Raw genomic sequence first — 15,635 nt, 5'->3', positions numbered from 1 at the left:
CTCCCAATTCCACTTGAGGTTTCTGTTACTATATATATTTCAGCATGTTCGTTAGGCACGTGCTTTTCTTAATTTGACATCTGAGCATTCTTTAAAATTACCCGTCAAAACAAGACGACTGATCAAATGTCTGTTCGTAATCTTCTTCCTCTATCTACAAAATGATCGAATTTATAAAAAACAATAGTTTTACAAAGAAATTACTATTTTAGTATTTCTCCTTAAACAAAGAAACCTTAAACAGTTTTCATTAAATATGTTACTTGCCATTCCTTCCATTATTTATCAAAATCACAAGCAATTTCTGAGCAAAACATTTTGTACACCATTTAAGTGTATCTGAGTAACCAAGGTATATAGCGTCTTTGTACTAAAGCGTAGGCATGGCTCTCAGAAATAGTGAACAAGTTAATAATTTAATTTAAGTTATTTAAAACTTGCATTAATAAACATACATTTCAGGTTAATCTGTCAAAAAAAAACCAACAACCATAAAGCGTGATTTAGTGTTTGCCTGCAGTTGTTAGCGGTATTTCAGGAGGTGTGACTGCAGATAAAGAAATAATTAATGCGGGTCCCACAGCAATTAGGATCACTCCAAGCATGCAGCTAGAAACTCAATCACCAAATTGGGTAGTTCTGCTGCAATTGCACTTCCTAGAGCAATTATCGCAGGCACTTGCAGAAAAGGACAGACTATTTACAAACAGTCAAGGCTTAGTTGTAGGGTACATCAGCATTCATATACACACACACACACACACACACCTCAATGCTACCAGAGGATGTCAGATTGTTTGGCTTTGCAATTTCAACTAAATGACATGTTAGAAGCCAGTAGCCTGACTCTTTTTCTCTTTATATGCGTGTTTCCAGTATAAAAATGGACATTTCGTGTTATTATTAAATACAACTGTCCTCTGTAAAGTGAGATTTGACTGCAGTGCGTCCAGACATCAATTAACAAAAGAAACCTGTAAACACAAATGTGTACTGCCGCTCATTGCTCCTTGTGTCTCGCACGGTGGAATTAGAGCGAATATTTAGGTTGATGATACTGCTGCAGTGTGTTCTCCGGCGGCTGCGTTTCCCCAGGCTGCTCTCAGGTCAGTCCCTAATGCGCTCTGATAGTCCCACCAGAGTATTTCCTTACACTCGCCCGGCCGGCCAGCTCGCGATCAGAAGCAGAAGCTCGGTGCGGCGATCATCCACCCAGCCCGGAGCGTGCGCCAGTGTGCCAGGACTCGTGTGAACTAGCGTAATGACATCCGCTGAGGAGAAGCCCGCGGCTGAAGCGGATCACCGCGTGCAATCTAGCGCTCGAGACGTGTCATTGCTCTGCTCCAGACTGTTTGGAAACAACATTTTTGATTCTTCCAGCACACTAAGACTGTTGTTGCTCGCTCCAGCAGGCGAGGTTTGTTTGGTGCCACTAGTGGCACTGTAATTATACACTACGTTACACTAGTCTAATTGTTGGTAGAGGAGCTTCTTTACTGTAAATTGCTTCATGCTGCTTTGGCCTTTTTGTGCCTATATGTTGAAACACGGCAACACAGAAATTTTATTTTTTTTTCTGGGCGGTCGGCGTGAGTGGAAAAATATGGTGGATGCAATGGATCATAACATTTATCACTAAACTAATAACTGGATTGTAGAAAATACACTACAATTAGACTGACTAGTAAAGAAACTGCCTTTTTACCCTTTTATTGCAATGCATATAATTTGCTTTAATGTATTATCTTAAAGAACATGCAAAGAAATTTTGCAGTTTAATTAGTTTAAAATGTTTTGTTGATTCATATTAGGTGTTGAATTCACCCAACAAAGCATCCTGTTATACGCAAAATCTGATTATAAAAATAATCCTGTTATTATCACTTTGTATCACTGCAGTGTGACGCTATGGTTTCAACAGTGTAAACATGTCAAATAAAAATAAAATTAATCGTAGAACTTGCTCTAAAAACATCCTTCATATAGCTCAGAGTGAATTAAAGCCTCCTGTAGTGAAAGCGTTTTTAAATGTAATAAATATTTTTCTCAAATTTTCAAATAACCAGACATTCAGATGATTGGCGTGAGCATAATCATTGCGTGTGTATCTCTGGAAAAATGTAGGAGCAAAGACACTGTTTATTACTTTATGAAAACCAGCACTGAAAAAACTGCACATTTTTAGCCCGAACAGAAAACTATTTCATATTTATTTAAAATGTTAAGGCTTTGAGTTCCCAGCATGCATTGCAGCATAAATACATTATGCGTTACTGTTATTAAGTTATTGTTTGCTGTTTGCTAATTTCATGTACATTTTCATTTGTTGTTTCATCATATGTTGTCAGTTATTTGTTTGTACTGTGATGTAAGGCTGTTTAACGATGCGATTGCAACCTTTCTCGAGGTTAGTGTGTCCTATGTTCAGCCATATGTTCTTTTTTTAGATCTCGCAGAAAAACAAGAACAATGTTGTCTGTGATGAGCTAACACTTAACAATTAATGTTTGTGTTGAAAAGTAATCTCAGAAACAAAAAATTCAAGATAATAAAGAGTGTTGAAAGCTAAACAAAAAGCGTGACTTTACTCAGTGACTTGGAATTAGGAGTGAACAACTTGGTGCAAACTAAACTCAAAAGCTGTGCAGCTGTTGCCCTTGAAAATTTAAGTTAAGTCATTTTTTAGTGAGTCTCCTCTTAGCTTATTTAAATCCTCCGCGTTTTTCTTTCTGAATCCTCCCAGTTTGTGCTTCTAGTGTCGTGACTGGCGTGTTGTTTGTTCTCTCTCCGCCTCCTCACTATTCACTAGCGCCAGAATCTTTCCTCATGTGCCGGGATGCATCCAGTTACCACGATCGGCAGAGGTGAGAAAAAGTGTTTGTTACAATTGAAATATGAATATTTATTTTACAAAATGCATTTGATTTGCTACAGTGTTTTTAACCCCAGAGCTGTGTGAGGACATTTTGTTACATTTACTTTAAGCTGTTTTACACAGTTAAAGAAACACGCACCTGCCTACTGAGCTTAGAAGTGCCAGGACATTCTCAGGTGATGAAAGACAGTCATTTTGGTGAATTAACCCTTTAACAGCTTGTATAAGTTGAGTTAAACACTTACTTACGCTTAGCATGTATACTGAAACAATGAGTTATTCCCTGTTTATAAACCGGTGTATTTTCAGCCTTGCATTGAATGTATTCCTAACTTTCCCAGTCACTCATTTTTATTGCACTGATATGTTAATTTAATTTAATAATAATAATAAAATCTATCTGTATCATTCTATAACCATAAATTGATAAAAGATTTAAAAAAGCAGTAGGTGAAAAGTACTGCTTTACGGCAATCCTAAAAGGTGTTTCATAACGGACATCAATTAATATGGTTAAACTACAGGTCACTTGTAGTATGATTTCATGAATCATGCCATATGCAATATACCTGCATATTTGAAAACACAGCTACTTTTGTTTAACAAGACATGATCTAAAGCCACAAAAAGAAAAATTTGCGAACATAGGCCATTCTGATGATTTTTCATCTGAGCAGTGGAAACATAGACAGAAAGCTAGATGTATCGGAGATATCTACCGTGTTTTGTCATAAATCACCAGCAAACTCAAATGGTTTGACGACATCTATTGGATTTCAAAAGGCCAGCTGGCCTACTGTCACGGCAAAGCTAGGCACTTAAATGGTTTGTGCCAGATGCAGGAAAAACACTGTTCATCAAAGCACTTTAATTTGAATGATTCTGGATTTTATCTACAGTCTGGAACACTTTGAAACCAAAGAAACAGAACATAAACATACACTTTCAGGTAGAAAAACATGGCACTAAGCTTTTCCTCTTTGTCTTCCTGACACCCCACCCACTTTCGCACACGCAAACGTACACACACACACTAAAGCTTGTGTGCTCTGAGTGTTGTGTTATGAGGCCAGAACACTGGGCTGTATGTGAGGTCTACCGTGGTTCTGGGTACTAGTCTGGACACTGTGCAGGCTCTGGGACTGGCAGCTATTATCACAGCGCTGAGTTGCCAGGAAATTTGTCTGTAATTCACCTGAATTAGAATCCTTTCAGGCGACTTGCAGCGCTAGTTCCCCTCAGAACACAGCCCTAATGGTTTGTTTATTTTAAAGGATTTTGCTTCTAGCAAATCTCATTTCCTTATCTGTCATTGCCTTATTGCTGTCCCACTGCAGGTCACCCAAAGGAAGAGAGCAAAAGAAAGTGGTGTGAGACGGAGAAAGAATGATACCTGTTACTTCATTTTAAAGAAGTTTCATTGATGACTACTATATTTGGTTTCCAAATTTATATACGATAAAGCGATAATACAGTTTTCCATATCAAAAATGTTTGAAATAATTTTGATACATTTTTTAGAAAACGACTTCATGTCATACATTATTTTGATTCTCTAGCAAATTAAGAAATAATTCAGAAATAAACAATATAAAAATGCTAATGTTTTTTTTTTTTTTTTTTTAGTGAAGTGAACTCAAAGCCGTGGCCTATGGCAAATTGAACGAGATAGTTAAATAACTGACCATTAACAAAATACTATCTCTAGCCTATTTACGCTTGAAAACAATTCATCGCTTCCCTCCTAACCTTTGTTCCAACACATTCGACATTTGTCGTAGCATTTCCATAAACAATGCAATGCAGTTAAACAATGTAGGTATTTACATGAGCCAACGATGATTTAGTGATTACAGTGGGCTAACAAAATAGTATATTTTGAAAGTGACTAAATCTATATAACAGCATAGCAAATGGTCTCTCGACATCATAATTGTCGGCCGTAATGGCCTCAGTCAGACATCTGTCAACTCACTCTCTGAGTGTAAAACAGTAGGAATTCGAGCCGAGGCTGTTTTGTTCTCTGCCGATGTTCCTAAAGCCATGACCACCGAAAAAGAGCTGAAAGTCCACTCCGAACCTGCCTGTCACGGCCGACTGCTTCTGTGTCCTATCTGCTACCACTTACTCAAACATGCAACAAATTTGCTTTTTAATTGCAGGGATTCTGCTCTGCTTGTAAATAGTTTGCTTTGACAGTTCATTTATTTTAACGTGATTGCACGCCATCCATTTATAGTTTTATTTCAGGGGAATGCACTGCATATGAATTCTTGTGTCATCTACATACTTACCAAAGACAAAAGCGCATGACTTATTATTGCCTGGTGGGGAAGTGTTTATTTATTCATAGACCCCAAAATTGTGCTTCATCCACGCTTGGCAAAACAGATGGCATTTCCTAAGGACTCCATGGATTTAACAAATGAAATGGTGGAGTGTAATTACTTTATGAATTACTGCATACCCAGACTCTCCTTCAGAACTCAATTCTGCATTCTGTTTGAGTTTTCTTAAATATAGCATTTTTCCCAGAAATATGTATTTTTTTTTCTTTTTGAGTATTTGTGAATTACACAGTAAAGTATAATCCCAGCAACACATTAGTAAAAAAAAATCCACACACCACACACATTCAGGATATATAGCTGATTAAATACTGTATGTATCTATTTATTGCTTTTAAGTTTTTTTTTTTTTATAATTTCATAAATGTAAAGTTATGAAACTTGTAGTTAGTTAACTTTATAAGGTATGATTTTTATAGGCTACAAGGCAGGATGCTACTTTTTCTAAAGTTGCCTTGCCTTTTTGTAAATTGTTTCGCAAGTTTTGCTGAAATGAACGTTTTACTGTAACATCTTCCCAAATACAGGCGTCCACGGAAATATATTTTTTTAAATGGTGGAAAAGTTAAATATCTTTTGCAGTCGAGGCTCTAAAGAATGTATGTACATAAACTATAAAAAAATAAAATAAAAACCTACCTTGGGAAATATCTACCGGAGTGCAAAAGTGACAACTAGCCCCCGTGCTTTTGAGAGCGCGTTGCCGTTAAAGCAGCTTATTTTAGCGGGCACTGGGGGCAGGTGTCTGGGGCGGTGCTCCTACAGGTGTTGTTGTCTTCCAGTGTTTGACCGCCGCAGACGGTAATGGCGCTGCTCGGTCCTTCACTCTGAGCTCGATAGCATCAATTGGTGACGATGCGCCCTTATCCATCTTCCCGCCATCAGCAGTCACGGTCCATTTCCGCTGCACAAACGCTTTCGCGGATGTTTTCCTGATTAAAGCGGCAGATAGAGCACGTGTGGGCAGGATGAGCTGAGTCAAGTGCAGCCTGTCACAGAGGATGCGGGGTAAGCGTTGAAATTATATTCACACTAAAAAAAGAATGGGTTTGTTTCCAGTTTACCAGAGCCGAATGCTTTGCACTGAAATAAACAGGCTGCGTGAATAATGCTGACGGCATCATATTTAAGCATTAGCACAGAAAGGATATCCTCTCAAGGTGATGTATTCAATTAATTTTTACATTTCAGATTTTTCAAAACTTTTAACAATTCTTTTTATTATTGTTTCAAAATCGTCGTTTTTAAAGAAAATATGTTTAGCTACTTATAGGCCTACCTAAAGTATGCACAAGATTCAGCTGTAACGAACAGAAACAGTTGTGCATCTGATTTCTTTTATTCAAAGTATTTATTCTATCCTCATCACCTCAATCACCTGTTTTATTGATTTTTTCATTTTAATTCCGGAATAGTATATAGGGTACACATTATTTTAAAAAAATCAAATGTGAACTAGAATAAAATATATAAAGAAATATAGCTACTTAGAGGTGTTGGCACAACATTAGATATATCATTTTATACGAGATATTGTTATTTAGCCATTTAACATCCCATATGCATGATCACCAACAAAATTATAATTCATATACAATTTCCATTTTCATTTTATTCAAATTTATAGTCATATCCACAATATCAGATTAATTTTCCAAGTGTTTATTTAAACATATAATTATGGCTGAATCACCAGGGTGGTGAATCCATGTTATTCTCTAAACACAGAATAATCTCTTTAAAAAGCACCTTCAGTGTCTGTGTTCATTTTTTTATTAATTTATTTTGCACAAACCTATTTGAGTAAAAAGTAAAATGTCTAATCAAGCAGAACAAATACATTTTAAGTCTCTCTGGAGAATATTATTGGCTTTATTGAATATTAGCGTGTAATGTTGGTTCTGTGTGACGACGTGAAAGCACGGCAGAAGCTGAACTAGCTGCTATTTCCATTGACTCGCCGATTTTGTTTAAAAGAAAAACTCAACAATTATTTATACTTCAGAAGAGAAGCCAAAGGTCAGGCAAGAGGAGTTTGGAGAATGAGCACATGCATGTGCTGTATGCTCAAAGGTGGAGAATGTGACACGATTGATTTTTTGCCACGCCACTCCTTTGGGTGTTAAGTGAGATCTGACCTGGAGCAGAGTTCACTATTAGCTGCAAAAATCAGATATGTAACACACACACACACACACACACACACACGCAAACCTTGGTGGTACTGATGGACAACATTTCTGTTTTATACTAATATCTTTTGAGCCTTTTTTGCTAGGGTTGGGGTTAGCTGATGTTGCCATCCAGCGTCAGTGTAACACTGCAATAAAATACCATGGATAAATAAAAATCAGATCTCCTTGACAGAATCAAACTCTCTAAAAACAGATGCCTGTCTTCTTGTAAGAACTTCAAGCCCAGTCTGGAAAGAGAACGCCTGTCAGAAGCTCTGATAATTATTTGAATATGCTGCATACTTCTGTAAAAGCAGGCTGGAATGCTCCCCTTTAAACACTCCACTTCAAACTGACCAAAATTGAGCAAAAGAATAACTCTGTCAGCTGTAGTGGTTCACCTCACAACAGCTCGGAAAAGCTTTGGCTGACGCCGTGCCACATTCATTTCTGCAACGTGCGCTAACCTCGATTCGTTTCTCCCGCTAACCTCCGAAAGAAGCAGCCGCTGAACTTCCAACTGATGCAAATAGCAGCCGTGGCGGCATGTGACCACATAATTTCTCCCTAAAATGCCCTCCCGCGACTTCCTCCACGTGTTATCATTTTATGCCTCTCAATGAGACACGCGAAAGCCCAGGCTTGCGTTCTGAGGCCAGAGCCGCTTGAACTCTGGTGCTGGTTTTGCACTGATTGGGCTTTTTCAAATGAGGCCATGCGTATTCATCAGGCCTCGCTTTGACTCCACATAACAAGCCTGTTAATATTCAGAAGGAAATGCTGGGGTCGCAGAGCTCGCAGCCGTTTGACTTTCAGGAGTCTAGGAGGGCAGAGAACCAAGGGGGTGGCATACTGGCAGAAAGAGGCGCCTCTATTGATTTAGATATCTGTTACACACTCAGCAGAAAGCCAATCTCCTCTTATTAACCGCCTGGCCACAGAGAGTCTGCAGCGTCTGTCAGCTAAATAATAAACCAACTTTGTGGAGAGCGGGGCCAATTTAAAAAAGCGCACTACCAAAATGACGGATAATTAAAGACAGCTGACTGCCGCCGATTGTGTGGTACTGCGGCCATTCACATTCGTTCTCTTTTAAGGTCTACAGTTGGTATACAGTAGGTGGTGGAGGGAACACAAACATTATGGAAGATTATAGGACACGTTTGTTTATTTGCCCTTACGCTCAAGCACTCTTGCACTTCAGAGTTAATGAGGGTGCTCAGCCTTTGTGGTTTCTGACAATGAGGGCTACCATGAAGCTCTCTCAGTTCAGCTGGATTGAGTGAGCGTTTGCTAAAGATTCAGCCCATCTTACTTGGCGATGCGCGGAGTGGCCTCCAGTTTTCATCTTAAATAATTTTTGTGCACATGAGTACAAAACCTTGTCATGGAAAACACTCTCTAAAAGCAACTTCCGTCTTTGCCATACTGCATGTAAACAGAGGTAATTGTATTTTGGGAAACTTCCAGCGCCAGCTGAACGCAGTGATCCAGCGCGCCACGCTTTTTTTTTTTTTTTTCTCTCCAATTTTTGCAGGGGCAGAATGGGATTACAGTTTTAATTTCCATGTTCGATTATGAAGTATTGAAAAAATGATAAGTATAATATGTGTATGGGGATTTTGATCTCGGGACAGGTGATTGAAGTACAATCATCAGAAATATAAATATGATGCTATGAGCTTTTTGATAGAAAGTGGAAATGTACGATCAAGCTAAATGCTGGGCTTTAAATTAACTAGAGTAGGTCAAGCTGTTGTTATTTGAGGACACCTGACTCTAATTGAGATTGCAGCCTAAGTGTTTCCTTATGGTCATTGGGGTTGCCCATATAGAAAATGGCTGGTTTCATAGCGTATGGTAAAAGACTGTGATGTTTGCATTTGTGAGCCTCTAGCCCTAAATTTGTTGCATCTGGCGCTGTGCTTCTCTGTTTATGCCAGACTGAAGGATTGCGATTATAGATGCTTTCATTCACGCTACCAAGGATTTGATCACACTACAGTGTGGAAACACTTCACAAACCGCTCATGTGAATGGGGTCACAGAGAGAGCGAAGACCTGATGGGGAAAGCTTATTGGCTAATGGAGGCATAAATATGCCCATTCATAAAGTTCTGCACAAAGTCTGGAAGATTTTCAATAACTTTAGGAAGTATCTTTTGCAGGTGGGCTATTCTACCTCTGTGTGATCAATTTATTTAATCAGTTCTCTGTACCAATAATTTATGACCTCACAGCTAGTCCAACAGCTTTAAAACATCTCGGTATGTCAGCTCATTTATTTTTTGTGTCATCAGTGGTTGTTATTACACTCAAGAGGTCTTTTCAAGACAAAGTTATTTGGATACAGAGACAGAGGAGGAAAAATGTATTTCTTAAAGCAATGTGGTATTTAAGTAGTGCATATATATATATATATATATATATATATATATATATATATATATATATATATATATATATAATATTTTTAATGCTAACATTGCAATTTAAAATTATTATACTTAAAATGTAAACTATAAATTCACATTTTACATCTAAATTAAATCATTTTGAATTTTAAAGCAAAAACAGAGATGGAGTCATTTCTCCTCGTTTGTTTAACATCTCAACCAATTTAACATTTAAACTGATTTTACTGTCACATATTTGTGCTGATTTTTCATCCGGCTTATTTGCTAAGAAACATTCCTTAAAATTAACTATTCCTGAAAAACAGTTTTGGTATATTTTATTTTTTATTTTTTGTAGAAACTACAATAAAGGTTTGAGTGCATTGTTATATAAAAAGTAAAAAAAGATGATTTAAAAAAAAAAAATGTTAGCATTATAAAATGTCTTCTATCAGTAGATAAAATATTGTATCACTGTCATAGACGGGCCATCACATAGAACAGAAAGCCCTCAAAGGTTTTGATCAGAGGCATCACTGGGATCTACCCGCTCTTCAGTAAAATCTTCTTGAATCCACCAAGGAGTGTAACTAAGTCTGAAGACCACTCACAATCCACAGCAGTGCCTGCATCACTGTTAGGCCACACAAAGACATGAATTACTCAAACATTCCAATGCAATTAAAGCATCTTCTGCATGGCACGTTTCACTTAACCACTGGGGGCTTGTTAATAAGACTGCAGGGCTTTACTAAGGAAATCATAGTGAAAGGCGGGCGGCCGTTCACATCTGTGACCACTCGCTGCATATGATCACCCATGAGATAAGCTCAAATATGACCTCAGCAGATCCACCTGCGAGTCCCCTGACGCTGCAATTATGAAACCACTTGCCCTCCCTAAAGGCACACGATAATTAATTCCTAACAGACATGGGGAAATGATTTTAAGGCCAGTGACAGTGCTGCAAAACAGGTACAGAAATCTAGAAAATGTTACATTAAATAAAAGGACTAAAAAAAGAGCATAAATGTTTGTACCTAAAAGCACAAAAAAAACGAATAATAGATAAATAATATCAAATAATAATAATATATCAAATAATTAATTTGATTAGCTGTACAGTTTCGTCAGAATTATTCTAATATTAAACAGATATATCATCGTGATCCACTGCAAACTGACAAAACAACAAATTTAATTTAGTTTATTTTCTCAGAGCAGCCTCCATTGCCCTGTTTGAGCATTCCTTTCTCTGGCATTTTGTCCTAAATCCTGCATTGCTTTAGCCATCTGCTGTCCACCAAGCTGAACACTAACACACACTCTGAGGACATCGGACAGATGTCTCTGTGGATAATGAATACATTTTAAAATGCAAGCGTTGCCATTTTCAGATTTGCAAACCTAGCGTAACATTTGGAAATACCATCAGGCAAGAGTTTAACACATTTAAGTCATAAAGGGTTTTCTATGATTACAGGTCAGTTCAATAATAACAGCAATTTCATTTAATGTGAAATTTAAAGTAATATTTTATTCAATTTTTTGTAATGTTTTATTGTAAAGGTGTGGTAATGCAGAGTAATTACTTAATTAGGTCATTATTAGTAGCCATTGTACTTAATCAAATAAAATGAACTTATCATGTAACTGTTATAAGTTACATAACTGTTAAGTTAAGTTCTGTAATTGCAGTTTGTGATTATGTAGATGTAACAAGCAGCTACTGTTAGACATATATGCAAAAAAGCGATTTTAGCGCACTTTATTTTAAGTAGCTTATGCCCGTGTAATATTCTGTCATTTGAATGCAATTAGAAGTTATTATATGTATTTAAGCTGCGTACTAATGTGGGTTAAATCAAACTAAGATTACAGCTTAGATACAGTATAGATACACATTAAGTACATTCTTTATACACATATTATGCTTGTGTACTTGAATTTATATTTATGTTGTAAGTTTGTAAAACACGTGAGACAATCTTTCAGGTTGCATAAGTAGCTGCGTTCCATAACTTAGTTACATGGTAAGTATAAAGCTGGACCAGATGCTGAAGAAAAAAAATGTCATGAATTTACTACTTTTCTAAACGTGTGAATAGAAGTAGTCATAGAAATATAACATACTAAACTAATGACATGCGTGTCCAAACTTTTGACTGCTTTCAATTTAAGATTTATTGAAATACATGCTCAATAAATCTCTTTATTTATTAAGCCGTTTAATTGTATTTATTGATTTAAACATTTTCATTGCTTCAAGTATATATTTGGCTACAGAATCCATAAATTAAGAGGTAAGGATTCTCTGTTAACGATTCTTTATCGCGATAATTTATTCAGTTATTTTTGAAATATTATATTAAATGAAAGCACTTAACCTCCGTCTTTTTCTAAATCGCTCATACTAAATCTTTCTGAAATGGCACTACTTTTTCTGATGTTAACTAACTGCTAAAACAATGTTTGCCTAAACACTGCTGCACACAGACAAACAAACTGGTGGCAGGAACAAGTTAGGCCTGATATACGGGCCTCTTCTGCAGTTCCTCTCAAGAGATAAACATCATTAACACGCTACAAAGTGCTTAGGGGGACATGGGTGCTACTTTTGCTGGGAGGTTTACCGTGGAAGCAATGAGCTGTGGCGTTTTCTGCGCTGGTGTGATACGTGGCAGATGTCGATGACAAAATCGGCATTTTCATGTTGGAGAGTAGAATTCCCCTGCCACGTGCTCCAACAATAACAAATACCTACTCAAATATGGTTTTATCCTAAATTATTTGAAATGTATGTCACTTGATGAGATTGATCACGGGAGAGTGTGTAGCGTCGAAGACTAAAGTAGAGAAATAAAGGAAAAGTAAACATCAAAATGCGAAATTGGATTTGAAGCCACATTTTTACAGTAATTGTTTGCTTATGGACAACTGTTTTTGAAGCAGGCTAACATTTTTTCTGCATTTCCTCTCCAATCGAGCTCAAAAAAAAAAAAGCCATCAGTGACAAACCTGTCTTTTGTTTATACAGCAAATTGCTCGTACTGCACATTAGACAGAAATTACATTTATTTTGGTCTGTAAAAATCCTAACCCGATGTCAGAAGTCCAGCAGATGTACCTGCCAACCCTTTCCACAACGAATGCATTTTCTGGGACGTCTATCTCCACTCTGGTCCACCTCTGCATGTTCAGCTCCGATCCTTGTAAGCACACGAGAGCTAAGATGCTGAAAACCAGAACAATCGGAAGCCACTAGGAAATAAATACAATAAAAAACACAAAGACAATTTACACGCAGAGCTAAAGACACGAAGGCAACGCTATTCTGCAAACATACACTGTTTTAAATAAATACATCAGAACGGCACAAGAGTCCAGCAACGCGAAGAGCGTTAACAGTGTTGACCTTGGCTTGGTTCGTGTTAATGATTTGGCCGGAGCCGCCGGCTGGACTCGCTGGTGTTTTGGCTTTAGGCAGTATTAATGAACAGGCGAAAGAAAAAAAAAAAGTGCAGCTTGGCTCTCGGTGGACAATGCGGTTCTAAATGGGGATTGTAAAGCGAAGTCGAAAGTTTCTCCAGGGCATCAGACCTGAATGGTACAGTAGCATGAGCCCATTTAAAGGTAATTACCACAGCATTCCAGAGAACGTGTGCAGCCCTGCCATTCCACATGAACGGCGGAAGAACATGTTCCCAAAACTGACTTTTGCGCGCCGTTATGGAACGGGAACAGGCCTACATGTATAACGCAGCGACTCGTCGCATTTAGAAAAACAAATTCATATAACGACGATTCATATAAAAGGGTAACAATAAAGAGCTAGAAAGAAAGACATTTGTGGAAACACGTGACATAAATAAAGCGATAATTAAGCACATCTTTTGCAGTCAGAAAAACAGAGCGCACTACTACAAAAAGTATCATTCACTGCCATGAAACAGTGGATGCATTTAAGTGTTTGAACATATAAAAATAAACCACAACAAAGCAACACACATTTTGTACAAATAAAAACCTGAAATAGTTCCATTGACAAAGATTCTGAGCGTTTGAATCGGAAAAGGTGGATACAAGATTTACATCAGTAACTAAAACACTGCAATTTATGAGCACAGTAAACCTGGTTAAGAATGTACATACTCTATTACCAAAATAAAACTCATGGCATGATGAAAATAGCTGCTTAATAATAATAATAACAATAGTAATGTAACATTTTGTATTGATGAGCAGTTGCACTTGATTTGATGAAAACAATAAAGACGTGGTTTTGCTAAGGCAGAAGAAAGAAAAAAGGAACTATTGCCCAATGTTAATGATAAAAAGTGTCCTAAGGCTCACAGACTGATAAAATATTTCAAACAAAACCTCTTAAGAAATTATACAAGTATAAAAGGCTACAAACATTAATAAATTACATCACTGACACAGAAAACACTCTTCACAAGGTGCTAGTAAAATAACTTTAAAATCCATCAGGGTATTTTAGCTCAAATGTCAGGCTGGTCAGAGAAACGCGTTGATTTTTTTTTTTTTTTTTTTCCTTCTCCCCCATAATAAATGAATCATAATACTCGTGGTTTTCTGCATGTAAGGCCATATGAGAATAAATGTTACACTGTTTATTTTGTTCTCCAGGCAACACCTTTTATCTAATGTAACAGAATGAAATGAAAACAAAACAATGGTTAAAAAAGTTCAGCTATGTGTGTATCTAATAAAACAATTTCAACGGTAATGACTATTTCTATATCTTTATATATATTTTTGTCTGTAATTAGCAAAAACTAGTAAAAATGTATAATGAAGTATTGAGGAAAAAAAGGATACAAAAAGTAGTCATTTAAAAAGCTATATACAGGCTACATTCTACATACTGTACTGTGAAGCAATATAAATGCATATTTCATTCTAGGGTAACTGGTGCTGCCTGTGAAACAAACAGAAGAGAGAAAGTATCCCCATGTAGTGAAATGTCATGGATGAGGCTTATCATCAGTGCTAGAGATCCCATTCATGTAGTGTTTCCTTGTTTTTGGCGAGTGTTTTGTAACCAAAATAAGAGCTACGTTGTCAAACAATTAAAAAAAAAAACAGTATGACATAAAACTGATTGTAGTATCAATGTCTAAAAACAAAAATATATAAATAACATTTAAAAAAAAACGTGCTAACTATTCATTTAATTTCATGTAATACAATGATTTGCTAAACCGACCAGGGAAAATAAGATATTTCAACCATGTAATTTAGAAAATATGGTTTGATATTGATATGTATGCATATTTTCTGATTTTAGTCAAAATATGCACCGACAGTTCCCCAACGAAAAAATTTCCTATATTTATAGGAAAGAACAGAAATAAAATGTATATCATTTTATAATAGCTGTGAAGATATACAATGTTACAAAAAAATATGAGTTCATATTTGTGCTTCACTGAAGTTTTGTAAGTGCCTTAGGGCTTGAACTACCTATGACATGTACAATTATATTAGGTTAATAAATATCATTTTGTGATAGTGCTTAGCAAACAGAAAAAGTACTTTTTTTTTCTCAGTTGTTCCGCGTAGGTAATCGCGTATAAAAATGCTTTTTGCTTAAGGATTAAGGGAGAGTAGATTCCAAATGGGAATATTAAAATAGTCCACCAGTTACTGTGAAAATCGTCATGTCTTCAGTAATACTTGTTGAAAAAAGAAAAAAAGACAATGATAAGCCACATCCAAAAAGCAAAATGAATTTCTTGTTTGCAACCTTCCACCAACCCTTTCCCCTCATCAAAATAAAAAAAATGCATGCAACTGGAATACATGCAAGGGATACTTT

Source organism: Puntigrus tetrazona, chromosome 11, assembly GCF_018831695.1.
Source record: "Puntigrus tetrazona isolate hp1 chromosome 11, ASM1883169v1, whole genome shotgun sequence".
NCBI lineage: Eukaryota > Metazoa > Chordata > Actinopteri > Cypriniformes > Cyprinidae > Puntigrus > Puntigrus tetrazona.
Note: the sequence above shows the minus strand (reverse complement) of the source record.